This window comes from Bos indicus x Bos taurus, chromosome 10, assembly GCF_003369695.1.
Source record: "Bos indicus x Bos taurus breed Angus x Brahman F1 hybrid chromosome 10, Bos_hybrid_MaternalHap_v2.0, whole genome shotgun sequence".
NCBI lineage: Eukaryota > Metazoa > Chordata > Mammalia > Artiodactyla > Bovidae > Bos > Bos indicus x Bos taurus.
The window spans coordinates 77477910-77488986 of NC_040085.1; the positions used below are offsets into that span (position 1 = coordinate 77477910).

The 11077-nt window shown below is 44.2% G+C and overlaps 1 protein-coding gene across 9 annotated transcripts in view; it reads left to right on the forward strand.

Annotated features, from left to right (window-relative positions):
• RGS6 (regulator of G protein signaling 6) overlaps positions 1-11077 on the forward strand; it is a 609909-nt gene that overhangs the window by 220679 nt on the left and 378153 nt on the right. The window lies entirely within an intron of this gene.

Consider the following 11077-nt stretch of genomic DNA (forward strand, 5'->3'; position numbering starts at 1 on the left):
TTTGGAGAGTTTCAAAACTATCAGTGAGACATGGACAAAACTGGGAAAATTATTTCTGAATCTAGAACCAATGCTGTCCCATGATCAGACCATTTGGCTATCATGTGTTTAGATAGCCATCATGTTTCTTTGCATTTTTAATCTAAAAAACTTTTATCCTAAAAATTAGAGAAAAACTACAACCACAATAAATTGGTCTCATTTGCATGGATTCATGACACCAGTTTCTTTCCATTTCTTTCCGTATAGTATTGTTTACAATACTGCCCACTTAACAAAATAAGAGTCTGTAAGGGACAAAATAAGAGTCTGTAAAGGAGATCAGCCCTGGGTGTTCATTGGAAGGACTGATGCTGAAGCTGAAACTCCAATACTTTGGCCACCTCATGCGAAGAGTTGACTCATTGGAAAAGACTCTGATGCTGGGAGGGATTGGGGGCAGGAGGAGAAGGGGATGACAGAGGATGAGATGGCTGGATGGAATCACGGACTCGATGGACGTGATTTTGGGTAAACTCCGGGAGTTGGTGATGGACAGGAAGGCCTGGCATGCTGTGATTCATGGGGTCACAAATTCGGACACGACTGAGCGACTGAACTGAACTTAAGGGACAAAATACTAAAGCTATTAGGCCCTTAAGGAAAAGTGTGCAAGTTACATCTTCTGTTTTTAAGCTGCTTTCCCCCTTGTCATAATCCCTTGGAGTGTTGCCTTTTAAGAATTCATGGATCAAGAGCTGGAAGACGGTTGTATTTCTGAACTTTGAAGTTCAACTCTTTCTCTTCTAAGCTTTATATGCTGCAGGAACTTTTTGGAGTAATTCAAAATAACCTCTCCACTCATTGATAATTTATTGAAAATCTATTTGGAGCAAGGTTTTGAGGTAGATTTAAAGATAGAGGACAAATGGTTCATTCACTCAGCATGTAGATGTTGTGCATACATTATGTGGTTAAGAACTAGGAATAGAGTAGAGAGCAAAAGAAGCCACCATTTCTGCTCTCTTGAATTTGAGTCTAGTAGAGGAGGCACCCATGAATCAAAAAACCACACAGATGAATACTAGTGTAGCATGCAGCATGAGATGTAAATGGAGGAATCTCTTGTCTGGGGCAGAGGGCTTCCTTGAAGAAGGGATATTTAAAAGAAGACCAAAAACTGAAGAGAGATTAACTCAGGGAGGAGTGGGGTGCAGAACTGTATGGCAGGTGCTGGTGCTGATGTTCTGTGGTGAGAACAGCAGGTCATTTAAAAAGGGTCCTGGCCATGGTGCTGGAGTCCAGAGAACAAGAGAGGACTCAGGGTGAGATGAATTTGGAGTAGAGGTGGAGACCAGACCATGTAGGACCTTATAACCACTTTAAGGATTGGGGGTTTGATCCTAAGAGCAGCTGGAAGTCACTGAAGGGTTTTAAGCAGGGAAGGTAAAGGGAACCCATTTGTGGTTTACGGAAACCACTCTAGTGCCATTGAAATGGAGAGGTAGTGTGCTCAGTTAGAGCACTGTTGCATCCAGGTGAGGGATGACAGTATCTCAAGTGGATGTTGTAGAGAAGGGAGCCATGAATGGATTTTGAACACATGGAAGAGTCAGAAGCAATGGAACTTGGGACTGACTGACTGTGGTTGGAGGGAGGGTTGTAAGCATGACCCTTAAGTTTCTAGCTTGCTTATAGGGCGAATGGTGGTCCCAGTCACTGAGACAGAAAACTGGGATAAAATAAGGTTTGGGGGAAAGCTGAATTTTACTTTGGACATGTTGGATTTGATCTGTTATATTGTGTTGTAAAGTAGACTTCTGTTATGTAATCTAAAAACAGTGGATTTTAGAAAGATTGAGATGGCTAGAGGTAAAGTGCTCCAGTTACTTAATGTTGTGTGACAAACACCTAACAGTTAATGGTTTCCAACATTTATTTTGCTCATGAGTCTGGAACACTGGTAGGAATTTTGGAGTTACAGATATCTCATCTCTGCTCCACTTGGTGTCAGCTGGGGTAACCTGAAGGCCAGGGGGCTGGAATCACTAGAGTTTGCTCAGTCTATGGTGGTGGATACTTGCTGTTGGCTGGTAGATGGAATTAGTTCAGGATCTGGAGATGAAATCATCCTGAGTTTAGGGTGGGCCTAAGTCCAGTGACTCCTTTGTGAGAAGGAGAAAGGACCCAGGGACAGAGGGAAGAAGGGCATGCACAAATGCAGAGGCAGAAATAGGAGTTATGCACCTACAAACCAAAGGTTGCCAGGAGCCACCAGAAGGTAGAAGAGGCCAGGAAGGATGCTCCTCTAGAGCCTTCAGAGGGAACATAACCCGGTCAACACCCAGTTTCAGACTTCCTGTTCCCTAGAATTGACAGAATAAATTTCTGTTTTTTTTTTTTTTTTCTTTTTTTTAAGTCAGTATGTGATGATTTTTTATGGCAACTCTAAGAACCTAATATCAGGATTTGGAGCCAAGCATAGAAAACATTGATGTTAGTTTGCCACATGCCAAACAATTTTGAATCTGCTCATAATCGGGTATCATTTTATCACGCTTAGCTTCAGGAAATCAGATAATCGAGCATATTTCTAAATGTGCTGCCTACGTATGGTAGCCTGGAAGTGGGGATATGAAGTGTAAACCATGGGCTCGACCAAAGCACCCTTGTAAACTTCCGCCTGGCCCTGTAACTGCCCTGGTAGATGGTCAGCATGAAGGGAAATGGTCCCAGGAAGACTCACAGGCGGAAGCTGGTGCCCTGCGGTCCATTCAGGGCAGGAGTCACGGTCGTGTACAAGGAGGTAACCTGGTTCTTTGTCTCTATTATGGTAAATAGAGAAGAAAGCAGGCCTTCCTACAGCAGTGAGGGATTGTTAATGAAGTAAAGGAAACAGAAGAAATGTCCCAGTGGAGAAGGAAGTGTGTCAAAAACAGATTGTGCACGTAATTACTTTCTCAGACCTTCCTGACATTATCAGCAGGAGTGGTGTTTTGATGAGAAAACTTAATTAAAACTTAATTTTTTTTAAGTGGAAAATATTCAGCATGGTTACAGGAGGATTGAAATCAGGATATTGTGTAATTTTAATCGCCTTCAAGAGATGTGCCTCACACAGGTGAGTGTGAGGAGAAAGCAGCCAGAGGGACAGAGGTGAGTGGCCCTGTCACATCTCCAGCATTGGCAGGTGGTGGAGGCCGTATGCTGGGGTGGAGCTTTCCCTGTGCAACCTCAGGTTCCATTGTTGGCACATCTGCCCAGAGCAGGGGAAGTCTTGGGTCTGTTCGGGAGTGTACTGGCAAGGCCCCATTTGGATTACACATTGTAGGAAGAATGTTGATTTTTAAAAAAATTTTTAAATGTATTTATTTGGCTGCATCAGGTCTTAGCCGCATGATGTGGGATCTTTGTTATGTCACCATGGCACACGAGCTTAGTCACCCCAAGGCATGTGGGATCTTCCCAGACCAGGGATCAAACCGATGTCCCCTGCATTGGAAGGCAGATTCTTAACCACTGGACCACCAGAGAAGTCCCAGAATGTTGATTTTTAAATTATAAGGTTTGTTCTCCCCAAAAAGGGAAACTGAAAGTTGAGGAGGTTAATGCTCCACCTGAGGCAATAGTTTTTAAATGCTGATCTCTGAATCAGTTCTGTCAGAATCATCTGGTTCCAGTTCACTAAATCTGCTTGAGAACCTATGTATTTCTGTTTTTAAAATAGATCTTCCCAGGGGATTCTGGGAGTCAGGTGTGGGAACCGCAGGTTTGTAATGAGAGGAGTGTGAACTTCGAAACAAGTAAATGTGGACCATGCCCTTTACTTCTCGTGGAGAGTCAAGCTGATTGCTCGGCTTCCTCCATCAAATGGGAGTAATAAACTTACCTGATGGCATTTTGTGATAATCAAAGATCACACCAGTAAGTGACTGAGACACAGTAAGTGATCTCAAGATGATAAAACTGTATAGGAAGAATTGAATCAGGCTCCTTGCTAAATTTGGGGAGATAAGGCAGCTTTCTTCAAATATTTAGAGGACAGCTGTGTGGAAGGGGTAGGCAACTCATATCTTGTGCCCTTTAGAGGTCATACTCAGGTCCAGCAGGTGGAAGTCAGAAGGAGATAAATTTCAATGCAATATAAAGTGGAACTTTCTAGCGAATGGTTCAAGGATGACCCAGGCTTACTTCAGAGAGCAGTACCTTCCTAATCCCTAACAATTATGTTTGTTTGTTGTTTAGTTGCTAAGATGCGTCCAACTGTTTTGGGTCCCCATGGACTGTAGCCCCCCAGGCTCCTCTGTTCATGAGACTCCCCAGGCAAGAATACTAGAATGGGTTGCCATTTCCTTCTCCAGGGGATCTTCCCGATCCAGGCAGGAGCTGAACCTGAGTCTCAGGCTGTGGTAGGCAGATTATTTACCACTGAGTCCACCAGGGAAGCCCCAGAGCAGTTATTACAGCTAGCTGCCATATTGGAGCTGTTGCTAGGTAACCACCTGGATCAGTTCTTGGTGGGATCTCTGATTTCATGAGGAGCAATGGCCAGCATTCCATTGTTTTATAAACTAATAACACTTGCCTGAAGGAAGTTTTAGCAGAAACCATGCACAAATAAGATACACACATGTAGAGATGCTCTTTCAAGTGTTCTCTCCCTGGACATTATTGACACCCTTACCCTGGGTCTTTCAGAAAGGGGGCATATTTAGGTTTCTCTAGTGACTAGGATTGCAGCCATGAAATTAAAAGAGCTTAATCCTTGGAAGGAAAATTATGACTGACCTAGACAGCATATTAAAAAGCAGAGATATTATTTTGTCAACAAAGGTCTGTCTAGTCAAGGCTATGGTTTTTCCAGTAGTCACGTGTGGATGTGAGAGTTGGACTGTGAAGAAAGCTGAGCGCCGAAGAATTGATGCTTTTGAACTGTGTTGGAGAAGACTCTTGAGAGTCCCTTGGACTGCAAGGAGATCCAACCAGTCCATCCTAAAGGAGATCAGTCCTGGGTGTTCACTGGAAGGACTGATTTTGAAACTGAAACTCCAATACTTTGGCCACCTGGTGCAAAGAGCTGACTCATTTGAAAAGACCCTGATGCTGGGAAAGATTGAAGGCAGGAGGAGAAGGGGATGACAGAGGATGGGATAGTTGGATGGCGTCACCGACTCAATGGACATGAGTTTGAGTAAACTCCGGGAGTTGGTGATGGATAGGGAGGCCTGGCGTGCTGTGGTTCATGGGGTCACAAAAAGTCAGACACGACTGAGTGACTGAACTGAGCTGAATGACTAGGAACTCTAGTAGCATTTTAAAAAGTTCTTTAAAGTTTTTTTTAAAAAAGATTTCTTTTGACATGGACCATTTTAAAAGTCTCTATTGAATTTGTTACAACATTGCTTCTGTTCCATGTTTTGGTTTTTTGGCTGTGAGGCATGTGGGATCTTAGTTCCCCAACCAGGGGTCAAACCTGTACCTCCTGCATTGGAAGTCTTAACTGTTGGACCACCAGGGAAGTCCCTCTGCTAGCATTTTACAGGTAGGGATTAGAGCTATAAATGAGCTGAAAAGATTAAGACAGTCCCCAACAGTAAGACATTATCCCATCCCAAATAGCAACATGGTCTATGGGAAAATGACACCTTATTGAAATCCAGTTGGTCCCCCTAAACCAGCCTCTGAGGGTTGTTTTTGGACAGAGGGCTTCCCTGGTGGCTCAGACAGTAAAGAATGAACCTGCAATGCAGGAGACCCAGATTTGATCCCTGGGTTGGGAAGATCCCCGGGAAAAGGGAATGGCTACCCGCCCTAGTATTCTTGCCTGGAGGCTTCTACCTACAGAGGAGCCTGGTGGGCTACAGTCCATGGGGTCGCAAAGAGTTGGACATGACTGAGTGACTAACACTTTTACTTTGGAAGCCTCTGGTGTAGGATGGGCTGGGTTACAGGGCCTTCCCTCTTGGCATTCCCTGGGGCCACAAGTTTAAACCCTAGTGACATAAAGAAGGAGGCCTGGGCCTGGCCTAAAGCAAGAATAATGGGGTGTGAAGATGGCTTATCTCCTTTTCACTGGAGCCTTATTCACGTGTATGCTGACTCACTTTTGAGAAGCAGACTTAACTGTTTTCCCAGTCTATTCCTCTTGTTATCAACAAGACATTGGGGGAACCGTTTGATGGGGATGAGGGGAGTAGTTTGTGTTCATGAAGTTTGATCTCCATAGTACTGTGTGAGGAATCTGATATCTGACTTTGGCCTTGGCATCAGACTCCAGCCAACTGACATAAGAGCCATTTGTAATCAATTCCATCCCGGCTAACTGAAGTTTCTGGATCTTTCCTTTCTAAATAGCTGTTCCTTCTGCCTGCCTTATTTTATTTACTTATTTATTTTTGCAAATGCCTGTCACCAACTGTTACGTTGTTTGCTGTGATGGCTATTTTCCCAGTAAGTGGGAGGACCTCGTATCCCTTCTCCGTTGGTGTTCCCTGATGAAGCTGGTTGTTGCAGGGGAACCTTGAGGAGTTACAAGGCCATGACCAAGTTACCAAGCAGCACAATGAGAAAAACACTTCTCAGGGGTGCTCCACAAGCCTAGGAGAGGTGACACAGCCCTTGGCGGTAGAAACTAACAAAAGCCCTAAGTGAATTTGAGCTTCCCTAGGACGGTGATCAGAGGCAGGTAAACATCTCTACATGGCACAGTTCACTCTGCAGCCTTCATTGTTGGCTTTCTGGGAAGCCAGGAAGCAAGGCAGAGAAACAAATTATTCCCTTTGGAGCACAAGGGCTCTTCTCACCCACACTGTCTTCCTGGCTCTCACTTGGAGTCACACCCCCGGCTTTCTGGAACCAGAATGATTGTCTCTGGTCAGCTCATGTCTTGCAGTGATGTCAGATCCAACCTGTGACATTGTCTGAACAGCAGGGCATTCTGTTCCTCCTGGCTTCACTCTGCAGAGCAGAGGAGTGGCCCAAGCAGACTGCAGCTCATTCATTTTCTTCCTAGCATTCTCTAGAACCCTCAGGGCTTGTCACCTGAAATCAAAGACTTCTCAGCACTTAAAGGTCATCTCATTCAATCTCCTGCCCAGGATATGATCTTCCAGAACTAACCACCCACGTGGCACATTAGTGATACTGTATGTGATTCCTCAATGCAGTTGTGTCATTTCAGGAGAAGTGACTTGTCCCCAGGGTGTCATCAGACGCAGTGTAATGAGCTGGGCTGTGACAGAGGTTGACTCTAGTCTCCAACCTTAATTATGAGTGGTTTGGATCCTGTAAGTTTATGATGGGTTTTCTGATTACCAATTATGATGCACTACATGCCATTTTTTGAATATAACATGAGGCTCTGACCCACTTTCAATAGCACAGCAGCAAATGCCCAGCAACTGGCAATTTCCTCTTCTAATATCAGCTGTCTGGATCGTCCCATCTTCTGCAATGGCTGGGGACCAATTTTATTCATTCCCTGGCTTTGGTGTTACTTTCTGATGCTTGTCATTACCTACCTGGGTGCAGCCGTGTGCCATGCTGAGACCTCAGCTCTGTACCAGTGAGGAAATGGTTCCACTGGGGAAATGGCCTAGAGCCATTGTTCTCAGACTTGACTGCAGAGTAGCCGCACGTGGGGACCGTTACAGAAATGCTGATGCTTGGGTTTCACTCTGGAAATTCTCATATAATTGTCTGGGGGCAGCCTGGGTTTCAAGACTTTTATCATCTCCATGGATAATTCCAGCGTGCAGGCAGGCTTGTGAATCTGTGGTTGGAGGGACTGGCCGTCAAGGAGAGCAGTGCATGTTGGTGGATCGGGGGGCTTAAAAATGGACTGGTGATGGGTAAGAGCCTTGTCACCCTGGAGGTCTAATTAGGTGGTAGCGGGGGCAGCAGGGAGAATGTTTGCTCATTAGATTGGGTATGCAGTGGACAGGGACAGGATGTGGCTGCTAAGGATTAGAGTGATGCGAGGATGGGGCGGATTGACAGTTCGCTAGTAAATAAGATGGATCTGCAGTTCCTGCAAGAAAAGGTCAGGGTTCAGGATGGGGAACACATGTATACCTGTGGCAGATTCATTTTGATATATGGCAAATAAAGATTAAAAAAAAAAAAGGAGCTTGGACACTGGGAGGTGGTGTGGGCTGTGTCCCAAACTGTGCTCAGAGGACATGACTGCAGCTTGCTTGTCGTGCTCACCTTGGGCTGGCTCCTCTGACAGACAGCGAGGCTGCCTCCAAGAGTCTGCCTTCTGGCTGGGTGATGGGGCTCTTCATTTATCTCCAGGCTCAAAGCTGAGCCTGTAGGACAACAAAAACTGGAGTTCTTATGTCATCCAAGACAGAGACAGAGAAAAATCAACTTGGAACCAAGGGAGTTCAGGATAAAAAGGTTGCTCTTAGTCTGTTGTAATGACCAGGGTAGTCATTAGGACTCGCAGGAAAGGTGATGTTCTTGGTTGTCTTGTGAAAGTAATTTCCTCTCCCAAACCAGGCTGGTAAAACACCCTTCAGCTCTCATGTAGGACGTGTTGAATTAGGTAATATCTCTAAAGCTGTTTCCGGATTCCTTAGAAGAAAGATCATTTGAACACATGTCTAGACAGGAAAGAAAATGCAATTTTCCCAAGTACTGCACCATATCAATCTTCACCTATAAATGGACTTCTGGCAACTCGAAGCCAAAGATTTGATATGAGAAGGCTGGATATTTGTCCGAATAGAAACTGGGATGTAGCTCAGGATTTGAAAGCATTAGAAGTCTGAGAATCTTTTGTTTACCAGGTGTGTATGTTACCCGCTTGAAACTAGGGACAGTCTCTTATGTAGAAAATCTTGCTCCTTGTCCCTTGGCAGCACGGGTGGTCTGTGAGGGCATAGAATTTCCTCCTTGTTCTGGAAGATGACTGCCCAACTTTCCTTCACCACGACGCCTGACTGTGTGCGCCTGCAGGACGATGTTGCCTGTTCAATAGCTTAAAAATGACAAGGGAGTTTTCAGGACCCCTTGGGAAGATTTTGGGCTTTTGCCTCAAGACAATGGGGGAGCTGCTGGAGGTGTTTGGCCAGGTGGGCAACATGCTGAAAGAAATATTTTAGGAATATGTACTTGGCAGTCATGTGTAGGTGGGGATAATAATACTTAAATGTTGGCTTGTTGTGAAGAGAAAATGAAATGACATGACTGAATGTGCAGATGCAGGACTACCATTCTTTCATCCATTCTATTGCTTCCTCTGAGGCCTGGTGCCCCCCAAGGACAGAATAATCTCTTGACTAGTGTATTAGCTTCCTAGGGCTGCCACAGCCAAATCCCACAGATTGGGTGGCTTAAATGACAGGAATTGCTTTTCTCACACTTTTGGGGGCTGGTTGTCTGAGATCCAGGTCTTGGCACAGTTGGTTCCTTCTGTGGGCCATGAGAGAAGGATTTGTTCCAGATCGCTCCACTTGGCTTGTTAATGGCCATCTTCTCATTGTCTTCCCTCTGTGTGTGTGTGTCTCTGTCCAAATTTCCTCTTCTTATAAGGACTCTAGTCCTACTGCACTAGAGTTCATCCTAATGACCTCATTTATATTGACTTACCCTAGAAAGACCTTACCTCTCAATATGGTCACATTGTGGGGAACTGGGGCTTTAGCACTTTAACATACAAACTAGTGGGGGGAAACACCATTCAACCCATAACACCGAGTCTTTTTGGAGACTTTCTTTTTCAGGATCTTACACTTAGGTAATTACTTAGGTAATTAATTACAGGCTATCTTAAGAGGTATTTCAAGACCCAGGTGCCCCCTCCTCCACCCACCATATGCCCCAAATTATGTTCATCTCTTGACTCCTGTTATTCCATCACTAGAATTACTCAGTGAAATAAAGCAGTGATTTAAGATAATTTCTGTAAGCATGCACTCCTTTTATACCAGAGCAGTGAAAATAGCAGCCAATGAACTACTGGGTGAATTTGTTTACCAAATGGCAAACAAGTACTAATATGTGAGAGCTAGTTTGGGAAGCTATGATGTGCTACACAGTACAGCACATTTGGACCATCCCATGGAATGTCGTGGAAGACTGAAGGCTCTGGAGCCAGGCTGCTGGGGTTTGAATCCCAGCTCTGCCCTGTTGTGCCCCTGTGACCTTAGGTGTATTAATCGCTCTGATTTTTATTTCATCTGAGCATTGGGCACAATAATAGCACCTGCCTGGTTGATTAGAAGATAAATAAGATAAATAAGCTAATATACATAAAGTGCCATGTCCAGAGTCAACTTTCAATAAATATTATCTGCTATTATTGTTATAATTTCATATGAATTACAAAGCACAACCCTTCTTGGCTATTTGTTGATAGAGGCAATCTTTGAATGAGGTGGTTTCCTATATCAGATACGTGGAATCCAGTTGCCTCGAATTTCCCCATCCTATGTCGGTTCTGCCAGGTGACCTACTCGTGTGGGTTTTATGATGTTTTCCGTCCTCAGCATATAGCCTGTGATATATTTTCTAGGACCCCCAATGATAAACTCAATACATTAGAACAGAAAAAAGTTCCTCCCTGTTCTCCAAAGTGTGGTTCTCACCAGGGTACTTATTGCATCCTCAAGCATGCAGTGCTTGCTTGAGGGCAACAAAAATAAATGGGGAGAAATCAGCATTCTCCTAGTGATGAGGCAAGGTTGAAGGATGACATCATTAAAATGACCACGTATCGTCAACTTGGAACTTTGCATGTCTGCAAAGATGGCCGATCTTGCTAATTTCAAATTTTAAATTTCAATTTATAAACAGTGCTGTGATGAACGATGCACGATACTGGATGCTTGGGGCTAGTGCACTGGGATGACACAGAGGGATGGTATGGGGAGGGAGGAGGGAGGAGGGTTCAGGATGGGGAACACATGTATACCTGTGGTGGATTCATTTCGATATTTGGCAAAACTAATACAATTATGTAAAGTTTAAAAATAAAATTAAATTAAAAAAAAATTCAATTTAAAGCACTTTGTAAAATTATTTTTTATCTTATGAAGTAGGTTTAGTTCTTTATGCATATGTCTTTTACCCATTAAATTATGAACCAGCTCGT